This window comes from Bufo gargarizans, chromosome 4, assembly GCF_014858855.1.
Source record: "Bufo gargarizans isolate SCDJY-AF-19 chromosome 4, ASM1485885v1, whole genome shotgun sequence".
Lineage (NCBI taxonomy): Eukaryota > Metazoa > Chordata > Amphibia > Anura > Bufonidae > Bufo > Bufo gargarizans.
Window position 1 is genome coordinate 526,889,243 of NC_058083.1, and position 15,241 is coordinate 526,904,483.

The 15,241-nt window shown below is 46.5% G+C and overlaps 1 pseudogene; it reads left to right on the top strand.

Moving 5' to 3' along the window:
• LOC122935550 overlaps positions 1-15,241 on the top strand; it is a 152,620-nt pseudogene that overhangs the window by 135,088 nt on the left and 2,291 nt on the right.

Genomic DNA, 15,241 nt, shown 5'->3' on the forward strand with positions numbered 1-15,241 from the left:
GTGTGCATTATCCCTGGTCTACGTACGGTAGACCAATCATGAGCTTTTCTGAACTTGCCGATGGAAGGGGCCGTGGTAATGTGGGGGCCCGTGCCAGGTTTTGTAATGGGGCCCCATGGTTAAACTTCAAGTGGAAAGAAAATCCAGCAACAGATAATACTACAACAAAGGGGGGGGGGGGGCGATGAAATATTAACTTTCCTGCAAATTGAGAAAGCTGAAATGAGAGCGCGGACGCTGGGAAACAGCGGCTCAAAGCAGAAGACACAGAACTAATATTTCATGCAGAGCGCTGTCTGACCGGAAGCCAATTACAACCCTGAAAGGTTGCGACGGATGTTGTGTAGATTATAAAGTCGCTGACCGCTGCCTATAATTATATATAAGAACTGAAGATCGTTGTTTGCCTTAAAAATAATTTCTTCCTAATGGGAGCTGCAGAAGAAACATTATGTTGATATATTTTTTTATATATATCATTATAATAGTGAAGACCAAAATACCATCTCCCATTATAATACAGGGCCAACAAATGGAATATCAATTTAAGGGACTGCGCCACATTTGTCATACATTGTATCACCTCGAAGAACAAGTCTTTTTGATTCAAATTTGACATCTCCTATTTCAACGTGATTCTTCTATTCAAAGTTATTGCATCTGGCGTTTGATAGTTCTTTTATTACCTGCAGTACCCTTTGCCACCACTGCCATCGGCAACCTTTTCTTTCATAGACAACATGCAAGAGCGCCCCCCTAATCGTGCATAACTTTGGAATACTTTATCCCCCGGTGACGGGAGACATATCATTTTAATCAGTAGGATGAGATCTCTAACATAGTTTTAAGGAAAGACATTTTACATCCATTCATACATTTTAACCATGTGTTGGCAGGGGAAAATATTTAAAGCCATTTTATTAACCATTGGTTGACCGTGTGCTCCTCAGGGCCAGTTATTACAGAAAAGGAGGGTGCGCTATGCTGCCGGTAAAGTGGATGCCACCTGAGGCTTTCATGGAGGGGATATTTACATCTAAGACAGACACGTGGTAAGTCATTGCTGGTGAAATAAATAAAAAAACTATAGAAAAGTTTATAAAAACAAATCTTCTAGGGAATCCAAGACTGTCACCCAGCTTTCCTAGAGTCCTGCCCCCTGCTGTACACCACTGATTGCCACTGCGGTTTTCTCTTTTCAGGTCCTTTGGGGTCCTCCTCTGGGAGATCTTCTCTTTGGGCTACATGCCGTACCCCAGTAAAAGTAATCAGGAAGTGCTGGAGTTTGTCACCAGCGGAGGGAGGATGGATCCCCCCAAAACTGCCCCGGACCCGTGTATGTAGATAACTATGAGATAATAATTTGCACTAAATTACCTTGTACTGAACTTCATTTCCATCATCTTATGCTCTAGTCACATCCAAAGTTGCAATCTTTTACCATGGGGCTCAGGGCTGTCGTTACATGTACCCAAAATGGTGCATTAAAAACTATAACTTGTCCCGCAAAAATAAGACCTCTTACAAGTACATTGATGAAAAAAACTAAAAAGTTATAGCTCTTAAAATGCAATTTAAAAATAAATAAAAATGTGCGTGGTCACCAAGGGACTAACTGTATAGTATGGATATACTGCAGTTTGTTTACTAGCAGAGTTCTGAAGACAGCTTTCAGTGTGACTACAGTAAATGAATTGAAATGCAGATCTAGATGTGACTAGAGAATAATACTTCTTGCAGCTCACACCAAGGAGATGTTTACCTGCAGGCAAACACTGGAAAATCTGACCTCATGGAAACCTCCAGTCTTTTCCATTGTCATGACTCCAGTCACATCCAAAGCTGCGTAAAGAATTCGGTTGGTTACCAGAGTCCAGGGGTGGCTTACATGACAGTAACACATTTTAGATACATTTAACACACACAAGTAATTGTGTGACTCAAAGCTCCACCACGGCACTGCGATCGGCAGCCATGTTTTATGGACCTAGAACTGCTTTTTATGGAAAACCGCAGATTTCTCTTTTGCATGCTTAAACCAGCTTTTTTCTACCAGTTTTGAAACTGTTCATTATTTCTACGAGACAAGCAGCAAGCAAAATTTGAAATCAGCTTGGGATGTGACTGGAGAATAAGAAATATATGATACAAATTGATACAGTGTTGCATTGGGCCTTGGAATCTCTATTTGTGTAATACATGTAGCTCAGCGCTTGGACAGTACAGCGGTGGCATGTCATTCAGCGTAACTGACAGATTCTAAGTGGCATCTGGAAGATTTTTTTGAATGCAGCTCTGGATGTGACTGGAGTATAAGACAAAACAGAACCAAAATTGGACATATAATTTCATTCTTTTTTGATAGCAAGGTCAGGGTCGATGATTTTAGGGATACTTACAGGGGTTCTCCGGGAATTAAGAAAATAAAAATACTTAAATATTACTTATGATAAATATATTCCCAAATACCTTTCATTAGTTCTAATGGCTCGGCTTTGTCTGGGGAGCAATCATTAGGGCAAATAAAATGGCTGCCATCCTATTAGTACACACAGAACCTGTCCTAATCACACAAGTTACTTCACAACACTGAGCTAAAGAGATGCCTCATCCTGAATACAGATAAAAGCCGTTATAACTAATGAAAGGTAATTGGGAATATATTTATAATAAAGTAATATTTAAGTATTTTCATTTTCTTAATTCCGAGAGAACCCTTTTAAGGAGCAGTGTGATTAGTTATGTAACATATTATAGGATGTTTTTTGCACTGTAGGTACCGAATAATGACACAATGTTGGCAACACCAACCCGAGGACCGGCCGCACTTTTCCATGATATTGGAGAGAATTGACTACTGCACACAGGTAGGTACCCACAGCCAAATTCTACTGATTGTTCCAGAATATTGAGGATTGAAGTCAATGGAAAGCGGTTGTTCCATTTTGATCACGGATTTCCCATGATGGATCCTAAGGCCTCGTTCACACTTCAGTGTTTAGTCAGTGATTTCCATCAGTGATTTGTGAGCCAAAACCAGGTGCAGCTCTAAACATAGAACAGGAGCAGATCTTTCCCTTCTACCTAATGTCTGTGGAGGCTCCACTTCTGGTTTTGGCTCACAAATCACTGATGGAAATCACTGACCAAACACTGAAGTGTGAACTAGGCCTAATTGTGTGAACATACCCTTAGACTCCCCGTTAATACGGACCCCAGACAAAATATGCAGATCACTTACCTCTCATCCTTCCTGCACTCCTCTCCATTCCTGGACAACATCGGAGCCTGGGAATAAGGAGAGGTGAGTAGAACTAGTCTGGGGTTTGGACCTACTCACTTCTGGCCGGTCTGAAATGGTTAATAACAAGAAACACTAGCGCGCATGAACAGTGCACAGAGAGAAGACGTAAAACTGGGCTCTTATGTGGCAGAGGAACCATAGGGTCCCCAGGAATCAGGGCCCGGAGGTAACTGCCCCCTCTACACGTTCTAGAACGCCTCCGTGCATGCCCCTTTAAGACATATCCTCATCTGCAGCGATAGGAGCTGCCCATAGATTTAGGTTACTGGTGATAGATGAAGAGGATAATACTAGATAAACCTCGTCTGAGACTGAAATTCAGAGGAGCTGCATCTCCTGGATTCACAGCAAGATCCTCTCATCTACAGATCCTCAAAACCCAGTGAGAATGAGGTCAACCAAGAGAAATTGGTTGGTTCAATTATTTTAGCTTTTTTAAAATCAAAGAGATTTTCGTTGTGGCTTGTTTTGTTATATAGAAGCTCAGTCATTGTCCATGTACAGGTGTGAGCATTACTGAGCACAGATAAAGAACGAGCCTACATATAGAATGGAGTCACTGAGTACATACATTACATTACTTATCCTGTACTATACTCCAGAGCTGCACTCACTATTCTGCTGGTGCAGTCACTGTGTACATACATTACTTATCCTGTACTGATCCTGAGTTACATCCTGTATTATACTCCAGAGCTGCACTCACTATTCTGCTGGTGCAGTCACTGTGTACATACATTACATTACTTATCCTATACTGATCCTGAGTTACATCCTGTATTATCCTCCAGAGCTGCACTCGCTATTCTGCTGGTGGAGTCACTGTGTACATACATTACATTACTTATCCTGTACTATACTCCAGAGCTGCACTCACTATTCTGCTGGTGCAGTCACTGTGTACATACATTACTTATCCTGTACTGATCCTCAGTTACATCCTGTATTATCCTCCAGAGCTGCACTCACTATTCTTCTGGTGCAGTCACTGTGTACATACATTACTTATCCTGTACTGATCCTGAGTTACATCCTGCATTATACTCCAGAGCTGCACTCACTATTCTGCTGGTGCAGTCACTGTGTACATACATTACCTATCCTGTACTGATCCTGAGTTACATCCTGCATTATACTCCAGAGCTGCACTCACTATTCTGCTGGTGCAGTCACTGTGTACATACATTACTTATCCTGTACTGATCCTGAGTTACATCCTGTATTATACTCCAGAGCTGCACTCACTATTCTGCTGGTGCAGTCACTGTGTACATACATTACATTACTTATCCTGTACTGATCCTCAGTTACATCCTGTATTATCCTCCAGAGCTGCACTCGCTATTCTGCTGGTGGAGTCACTGTGCACATACATTACTTATCCTGTACTGATCCTGAGTTACATCCTGTATTACACTCCAGAGCTGCACTCACTATTCTGCTGGTGGAGTCACTGTGCACATACATTACTTATCCTGTACTGATCCTGAGTTACATCCTATATTATACTCCAGAGCTGCACTCACTGTGTACAAACATTACATTACTTATCCTGTACTGATCCTGAGTTACAGCCTGTATTATACTCCAGAGCTGCACTCACTATTCTGCTGGTGGAGTCACTGTGTACATACATTACATTACTTATCCTGTACTGATCCTGAGTTACATCCTGTATTGTACTCTAGAGCTGCACTCACTATTCTGCTGGTGGAGTCAATGTGTACATACATTACTTATCCTATACTGTGTATGTACACAGTGACTGCACCAGCAGAATAGTGAGTGCAGCTCTGGAGTATAATACAGGATGTAACTCAGGATCAGTACAGGATAAGTAATGTAATGTATGTACACAGTGACTGCACCAGCAGAATAGTGAGTGCAGCTCTGAAGTATAATACAGGATGTAACTCAGGATCAGTACAGGATAAGTAATGTATGTACACAGTGACTGCACCAGCAGAATAGTGAGTGCAGCTCTGAAGTATAATACAGGATGTAACTCAGGATCAGTACAGGATAAGTAATGTATGTACACAGTGACTGCACCAGCAGAATAGTGAGTACAGCTCTGGAGTATAATACAGGATGTAACTCAGGATCAGTACAGGATAAGTAATGTAATGTATGTACACAGTGACTCCACCAGCAGAATAGCGAGTGCAGCTCTGGAGGATAATACAGGATGTAACTCAGGATCAGTACAGGATAAGTAATGTAATGTATGTACACAGTGACTGCACCAGCAGAATAGTGAGTACAGCTCTGGAGTATAATACAGGATGTAACTTAATGATTTTCCTATTCCATGACGTAAAGTCATAGTTTTATTAAAGACACGGAGGCGAGTATTGCTTTCTCCTTCTTTACTTTCCACCAATAGCAGCAAAGAAGAAATTTACATAATCATAACAACAAAGGATCCTCCCCTCTCAGATCCTATATCAATCGGCTCCTCTTCAGTAACTTCCTCTTTCTTTGTATCCGACACCATCCATAACACCGTAACTGAAACTGGAACCGGAACTGGACCCGAGGAACGACCACCAATCAGGTCCACCAAACCGCAAAATCGAGCCACCCTGGCTAACGTCTGTAAACTCAGAACGACGTAGAGCCATAGACCCCGTGGCAACTCAGCCAGAAAAACGGCACCGAATTCCGAATCGACCTTCAACCTGAAAAAGAGAAACAGACCACAGGCCCAGGTGAAACATACACGTCAAGACCCGTCACATCCGGAAATCCCAGTACTCAAACATACATGACAGGGATAAAATGACAGATCAACAATATACGATAATAATAACAAGCATTATAATAATAATATAAATAATAAGAGCATAAAAGATCTGATAACAGTAACACTAAAAGGTACAACCATAACAATAACAATATTAACAAAAAACGACCATCATCAGAAAAACAAGGAAAAAATCCACTGCAATAAAAAACCGTGAGGAGACCCAAGGGCGGGAACAGGGCGGGCAATACTCGCCTCCGTGTCTTTAATAAAACTATGACTTTACGTCATGGAATAGGAAAATCATTAAGTTTTACAGCAAGACACGGAGGCTCATATTGCAAGTTCAAAGCCGATCTATAATAGAAGAAAACAAATGAGACGGGGGACGAAAATAAAATTTCCTAAACGCGGTAACATGAGACCAATCAGCCAACCGCAAAACGTCCTCCAATCGAAGAACGACGGGCTCTAGTCCTGGACGCATATTCTCTCAGACAAGCCACAGGACACAAAATCAGAGCAGAAGGAAAACTGGGATAGGAGACAGAATTGATGTAAGTCTTGGTGCGACGCGAAATGTTGAAAGTGACGCCTTTCCGGGGTAAAAGAACGTGCGCCAAAGTCGAGGGCCCGAGCATCCGAGACCCGTCTGCAAGAAATAAGACAAAACAACGCCAACAATTTAGCGGACAACTGTCTCACAGAGAGAGCCGAATTCTCCGGCCAAGAGGACAAAAAGGAAACACCAGAGAGACGTCCCAGGTAGTCGAAAAACGAGGCCGAGGAGGGCGCACCAACCGAGAACCCCTCAAAAGGCGAGAAACCGAAGGATGTTGACCCGCAAGGACGCCTTTATAACCCTGATGAGTAGAGGAAATAGCCGACCTGAAGAGGTTGATGGGCCGGTACGCCTTACCTGCCTCAAAAAAGGGAGGTGAGGAACTGCAAAAGGTGAGCAACAGGTGCAGAAACGGGATCCAAGTCCCGTTCCAAGCCCCAGCTAGCCCAATTTCTCCCGGCTGCCCGATAAGACTTTCTGGTGCCGGGAGCCCATGCGTCGTCCAGTAACTGTCAAGTCGCCTCCGAAATGCCATCGACAGCTCCAGGTGTCCTGAGATCCGGCACGCCAACAGCCAAAGGGAAACGCCGAGCAGGAGAAGATCCTGAGGGTTGCGAAGGAGGTCCACGAGAGACGGGAGAAAAACAGGTACCTCCACTAGGATCCCCATCAACGTAGGATACCAGTCTTGAGACCCCCAGAACGGGACTACCAGTACCAAATCCGCCCGATGGCGACGAACCCGAAGGAGAGTCCGCGGGACCATTGCGAACGGGGAAAAAGCGTAAAGGCGGGAAGACGACCAGTCTTGGAGGAACGCGTCCACCGCCACTGCTTCCGGATCCGGACGCCAACTGTAAAACCGGGTGAGTTGCCGGTTGAGCCGAGAAACAAAGAGATCGATGGTCATCAGGCCCCACATGTCCGAAATTGCCGAGAACACCTCCGGATCCAACTGCCAATCGCTGCCATCCGACAGGTAGCGAGAGTTCCAATCCACGTGGACGTTGCTCAGACCCGGCAGGTATTCCGCCTGCACCATGATGTCCCTGGAGAGGCAAGACGACCAAAACTCCTTGGCTAACCGCGCCAAGGTTGCCGAGTGGGTACCTCCCAACCGGATGACGTAACGGACTGCCGAGACGATGTCCATCCGCAGCCTGATGCATGTATTGGCGATCCCACTGGAGAAACTCCTGACCGCGAAGGAACCGGCCAGGAGCTCCAAGGCGTTGATGTGGAGGAGAGACTCCTCCGCCGACAAAGATCCTCCCGTGGAGACTCCGTTGCAATGAGACCCCCATCCCTGGAGGCTCGCATCCGACTCGAAGGTCAACTCCGGAAGGAAGCCGAAGTTCGCCCTGCCATTCCACACAGATTGGCGATCCACCAACGCAACTCCTCCCGGGCTTCCGAGTCCAAGACCACCACGTCCGCAAAGGAGGCACCGATCCGAAGATGCGCAATCTTCAGCCTCTAGAGAGCACGGTAGTGCAACGGCGCTGGAAACACGGCCTGAATTGAAGATGCTAGGAGCCCAATGATGCGGGCCAGGTGACGTAATGAAAGGTGAGGGACAAGACGAGCATGTCTCAACTCCTTGCGGATCGCACGTAACTCCGTCATTGGAAGGCTGAGGGATTCCGAGATCGAATCCACCCTAAAGCCCAGAAACTCCATCCTCTGCGATGGGATGAGGCATGATTTTTCCGCGTTGAGGAGGAAACCGAGGTCCGTCAGTAGGTCCGCCGTCCACTGCAGATGTTCCAGAAGACCCGCCCTGGATTCGTGCATCAGGAGGATGTCGTCCAGGTAAATGATGAGGGGAACACCCCGACTCCTCAACCATGACACGACCGGACGCAGCAGTTCGGTGAAGCACCAAGGAGCTGAAGACAACCCGAACGGGAGACAGGTAAGCATCTTTTAGATCCAGCTTTACCATCCAATCTCCTGGTGTCAAAAGATCTCGAAGGAGGAGAATCCCCTCCATTTTGAAATGACGGTAGTGCACCACCGTATACAGGGCTCCGAATCTACTAGTGCGCAATCCAGGCGCGACATTGGTATGGGCGGGGGGGGGGGGGAGGGGAAGCATGCACGGGACCCCGTGAGCTCTATACAAAAAAACTGACTGTGGTCAGCACCCATGGGTCTGATGTGATGAGGCTCCAAACATGAGAAACAAGTTGGAGTCTGCCCCCTACACAAGGGGCCATAGAATCCCCAATCAGAGGAGAACTTACCGAAGGGTCTGCGAGAGGTCGGGTCGCCTCTGAAGGAACGAGATCGCCACTGGCCTCCTCTGGACGAGAAGAAAGGAGATGGGTCGCATCGATCCTGGAAGGGAGGTCGCTGACCAAAGGAAACTCTACCTGCGCCACGGGCCTGAAAGTCTGCATGGCCGGACAGGTAGCCCCTGCTACTGCCGGCCCGATTAGAGACCCGTCCCTGAAATACCCTGCGCATGGATTATTGGGCCTTGTCTAGCACGGTGAAGGTGCCAACAAATTGCCCCATATCTTAATAAAGGAATCGCCGAACAGGAGACCCTGGGCGTCCTTACCCGCTTCTGTGAGCGCCAACTTTGACAACTTGGGATCAATTTTAAACAAAATGGCCTTACGCCTTTGATTGCCAAAGTGGTGTTGGCATTCCCGGAGATGCAGATCGCCCTTTGGGTCCAACCCCGCAACTCTTCAGGGCAATAGGGGAGCCCTCAGTCCTAGCTACCTCAGCTAGTTCGAAAATCTCGGCCAGCGGGCCGAAGATATCCAGCACGTTATCCTGGCAGCTGTGCAGGGCTGAGTCCAGGCCCTTTTAAGGGTTCCAACCAGTTTTGGCCAAAAACTGAGACCTCTTGGGGTCCACCACAGGGGTGTCATACACCTTATTGGGGACTAGTGGGCTGGGGCACTTGGCCCTAAGTTTGTTCTGTGATTCATGGCTCAGGGGGCGACGCACCCAGTGCTCCAAATAGCTACCCACCTGATCAGTGGGAAGCCACTCCGCCGATCTAGGGTGATGCAAAGTGTCGGGGTTGAACATAGGTTCACCCGCTGAGTCCAGCAGAATGTCTGACCGACACATGGCGGAGGAGGACGCAACGTCCTTGGCAGAGGAGGCCGCAGGAGCGGTAACTGAGGGGCCCTCAAATGGGGGAGAAATATCCTCCTCTGACACATAATCCACATCCGCAAAAGCCTCCTCGTCCGATGCTCTGTCTGAGTCAGACACATTAGGGGATTGTGCTCTAGCGCACTTCCATGTTCGCGCCCGTTCTGCCTGGCGTGATGAGGCCCTTTCACGTGAACTATGCACGTTACCTTGGGTGGCAGGATGCGCACCAGTCAAGATCTCCTGTGAAACAGGAGGCTCAATACAGGTAGGCTGCGGTGTGTTCTGGGTATCCTGCAGAGCTACTCTTGTAGGCTGCGCAGATAGCGCCTAGGTAATGCTCTGGGACAGTATAGTGGTCATGGAGCCATGGCAGCCATGACAGCATCAGACACAGAGCGCAGAAAATCCTGTGCCTGTGCACCCTCCCCAGGTGCCCTATGATCCTCAGGAGAAGAGGGGGGGGCATTAGTGGGAGACTGGGCAGGGTGGGACATGATGAGGTAATCAGACCTGAAATTAACTGGCCGCAAGTAAGGGGGACGTAACTAAGCAATGACTAGCCTAGTAACGCACAGCGCAAGGTACCACAATACAGGGGGGGGCGCAGCTAGAAGAACGAGGGCGGCAGGAGCAGCAAGCAGGGAGCACTGGGTATGAACTGCCCACAAGAAATCGCGACCAAGAAAACAAAATGGCCGCCGAGATCTCGCGGGACAATCGCGTCATCCAAGATGGCCGCCGAGATCTCGCGAGATCTCGCGGCCGGCAGGGGAGCAAGGCCCGAATCGCGGGCAGAGTGAAGCGAGGAAGACGGGGAGGGAGGCCCCGCCTCCCAATGTAGAGACAAGCGGTCGGTAAAAGGGGAAACGCTGCGCAGAAACGGAGTGTGGTAAGGGGATAAAAAATGAAAAACAGGCCAAAATGGGGACAGTGAAAACTGAAGGGGAACGCTGCGCAGAAACGGAGTGTGGCAAGGGGATGAAAATGAAACACAGGCCAAAATGGGGACAGTGATAACTGAAGGGGAACGCTGCGCAGAAACGGAGTGTGGCAAGGGGATGAAAATGAAACACAGGCCAAAATGGGGACAGTGAAAACTGAAGGGGAACGCTGCGCAGAAACGGAGTGTGGCAAGGGGATGAAAATGAAACACAGGCCAAAATGGGGACAGTGATAACTGAAGGCAAATACAGAACCTAAAGGGGGATAAAAAACAGTGGGGAAATAACCCACCAGGAAGCGCTGCACATAAGGGTTAGTCACCCTAGATGAAAGCAGCGCAGACAAACAATCCTACAAGAAACACAGCAATATAGCAACATGACAAGAGAAATGCAGATGTACTTAGCTGGTGGAGCAGCAAAGAAAGAGGAAGTTACTGAAGAGGAGCCGATTGATATAGGATCTGAGAGGGGTGGATCCTTTGTTGTTATGATTATGTAAATTTCTTCTTTGCTGCTATTGGTGGAAAGTAAAGAAGGAGAAAGCAATATGAGCCTCCGTGTCTTGCTGTAAAACTCAGGATCAGTACAGGATAAGTAATGTAATGTATGTACACAGTGACTCCACCATCAGAATAGTGAGCGCAGCTCTGGAGGATAATACAGGATGGGATTCAGGATTAATACTAGTGAAGTAATGTCACGTAGACTTTTGTTTGTTGATTCTTTGTGTAAATTGATGAATGACTATTGGACATTCCTTTGACGAGGTGACTCTGGATGCTCGGTATTTTCAGTCTTTCCATCATATTGATTAAGCTGTGGGATTTACAAGAAACCCCTCTTTTCAGCCTGGTCTCCCTGGTGCTGGGCTCCTCTGATTCCTCCCGCTCCACACGCTGCAGTCGTGCCCATGTCGCATTATTGGATACTTTATATTTGGCAAAACTCTAAAAAGAAAAAAAAAAACTCCATCCCCGGGCGCAGAGCCAGCCGACTCGTGTCATGAAATAGACGATTATAAATCAATTAATGGCGGCTTTTCATTAACCTCTGCCTGCATAATGCGTTGTTTAATTAACCGCTGTACTGGGGTCTGACAACGCCACGAGATGAAAAGAAAGGGACGGAGAAGATGAGCAAGAGATAGGAGAAAGTATCAAGAGCCTGACGCAGCAGTCTGCATCCAGAACAAAAGTCCAGGGCAGCGGCAGCCAACAAGTAATGGCCGTACACAGGATATGTGACAGACAGGAGTCATTGCAACAAAGCATCAGCTGTGAGGTTTATGGTTCACTAATTTTACATGCCTGAAACGGATGACATATTTCCCAGGTTATACAGAAATCTCCAGCAGCGAAGCACAGATACTTGCTCTGTGGGATACAGTGCCAAGCAGGGGGGTACCTGGAACACAATAGACTACCTTGTATGGTGGCAGTGGCATCCATCATCAGTGTTGATAATGAACCTCCTCCCTTTGGTTCATAGCAGTGACATCATCGATCTTGACAATGATTATATCATTGCTACCAACCAAAGGGAGGAGTTCTGCGGTGAAGATACGTGAGGTTCTTGCTACCAAAGGGAGGAGTTCTGCGGTGAAGATTGATGAGGTTCTTGCTACCAAAAGGAGGAGTTCTGCGGTGAAGATTGATGAGGTTCTTGCTACCAAAAGGAGGAGTTCTGCGGTGAAGATTGATGAGGTTCTTGCTACCAAAGGGAGGAGTTCTGCGGTGAAGATTGATGAGGTTCTTGCTACCAAAGGGAGGAGTTCTGCGGTGAAGATTGATGAGGTTCTTGCTACCAAAGGGAGGAGTTCTGCGGTAAAGATTGATGAGGTTCTTGCTACCAAAGGGAGGAGGTCCATTTTCGAGATTGTTGATGTCATTGCTACCAACCAAAGGGAGGAGGTTCATTGCGAGATTGATGATGTCATTGTTACCAACCAAAGGGAGGAGGTTCATTGTGAGATTGATGATGTCATTGTTACCAACCAAAGGGAGGAGGTTCAATGATATCATCAGTCTTGACAAAAGACCTGCTGCCTCTGATTAGTAGCAATGACATCATCAGTCTTGACAATAGACCTCCTCCCTCTGGTTGGTTGCAATGACATCATCTTTTCAGATTCAGTTTGTTTGCCATAGTTCTGTATCTAACTATGACGCCTAAGTCAAAGTGACTTGCTGGTGTTCTCTTGACACCCTCGACCAGGGGCACATGTCCCACCAGCCCAACTAGGAATGCACTTGTGGACTGAAAAATGAAGACACTTGGACTGGTTTCCCATCTGCCAATATAACTGTAACAGAGTAGAGGTGGAACCTGGGATGGAGGAGTTTGGGGACAACCAGAGCTGAGATTCCCCTACACTATGAACTGCATAGAAGCTGCACACATTTGCAATAGAGCCGGATTGGGGGTATGGACTCTGACGCCAAATTATGCAATGGCTAGGTCAGATGTAGGTGATAGTTTATAGTTTTGTTTGTGACGCCAATTGCAGCGTGCGCAGGGTACTAACACAGGGCCCTTTAAGGTGTTGTAACTCACGTACCAGGTTAGGAATGCCAGAGTGGTGTAATGTCTCTGTATGGTAGTAGTAATGGTGTCAACGGTGTCTCACACCTGGGTACGGATGGACTCCTGGATCCTGGCTCACTTGCAATAAAATGAGTGTGGTGCTAGTAGGAGTAATAGAGGAATTTGCAGCAGTAATTGAGATCCAGACCTTTGGTAAAGTTCAAACTTGTCTTTACTAGTTGCAGCTTTCATCCAAGCAAGATACAACATTAGTCTTTGGTCCCAGCAGGTATTGGCAATGTGTAGCAGGAATCTGGCTTCTGCTCTATCATGTGCCTGGAGCTTTTGCAGGAAAGGACGTCTGCTTAGTAGCTCTGTAATGTGGCAGGAAATTGGCTTCTGCACTGACTATCTTCTGCTGTCTTGGGGACTGACTTGCTGAGGAGGAATTTGGCTACTCCTGGGGTCTCTGGACGGTACTCACAGTTATTGACTCAGGGTATGCTTCTTCCTGTAACTGGAGGTGGCTGCTTGCTTTCTTCCAGCTGAGGCTGCAAGGCTCAGGCTGGGGATGATGATCAATTGTCTCAGCCGAGACAAGATCCTGGCTTTGGATCCCTATATCTGGGAGCTCCTACACGCACAGCCTTCCCCTAACCGGGGTGGATGGCACACTATCTCTAACTTCCTTCTCTCCTCATGAGGCAGGCTGTGGGATAATCCACTCTGCTCACAGAGGGGGGAGCTAAGCTGGAATGTACTATTCCATTTTAGAACACTAAACTGGCTAGGTCCTTGCTGAACACATTGCTGCCACCTGCTGGTGAACATGAAGAATGACAACAATATACAATTAACAAGGTTTTCAATGCACATTTGTGAGGATGTTATGTAAAATCACATTAGATGACAAAGTAAATGCTCTTAACAGGTTATAGGGGGGTAAAAGAGTTTCCGTAACACAACTTTGGGGTGTTACACATTCACCTATGGCAGGGATGCTCTCCAGCTGTTGCAAAACTACATTTCCCAGCATGCCTTAATAGCTGTAGGCTGTTCAGGCATAATGGGAGTTGTAGTTTTGTAACAGCTCAGATTGAGCATCCCTGGCCTATGGTATTAACACCCTTGCTGATATCCAAGAAGCATAAAGAAAAGCTAAAACACTAAAATGTAGCTGTGGACACCATAGTAAAACGAAATGTCTAGAGGGCAATGAAGGTCACAATGTAAACTTGTTCATTGGTGGTACAGCACAGGTCAACAGGTTCATGGTAAAAATGAGATTCAATTTTGGAACCATTGGGCCACTGGTTGCCTTGATGTTATTCTGCTACACACTGCATTGAAGCTTCTAGTTTCAGCAGGTCATCCTTCTTGATTTAAAGCTATAGATTTTTGTATCTACTGTATCTCAATACTTCTGCAGTTGCTACTTTTTCATTTCTTTCTATAATACATTTTTTTCAGCCCGCAGTTACCACTAGAGGGAGCTCAAAGTATGCAGTAGGCTCCTAAGCGCCCTCTAGTGGTGGCTGCAGGCAGACAGAAGTTTCTCATTTAACTCTATGGCAGTGTGAACAAGATTTGGCGCTCTGAACTCTTTAAAAAACTGCTTTAAAAATTGAATGGTGGTCTGATACATTAAGTCGGCGCCAGCTCCTGTGCAAATATATGCCCAAAAAAAAAAAAAGGTCTGGAATTGCTTTTTAATTTCAGCTGATATCTCATTGCTGGGAACCTCCATGCAGTGATTATGACACCAATTGTTTTCCTATTCTGAGCAGTAAGTCACCGGCCAGTCTGTGATATAAAGAAATGTCCACCTTAAAATTGAATGTGCTTATCAGAAAATGAAATGGCAGTGTAAAGGCGGACTCTAATTATCCGGCTGGAAACCATGTGTCAGATGCAATAATGTGATGATTTGCAATGTATGGAAGGTTCTGATGAATGAGCCAGAGCCGGTGTGACCATCAGTCCCAGGGGGAATAAGGTTTTTTTAATAGTGGTGGAACTAAACCGCAGCTCACACTGTACTG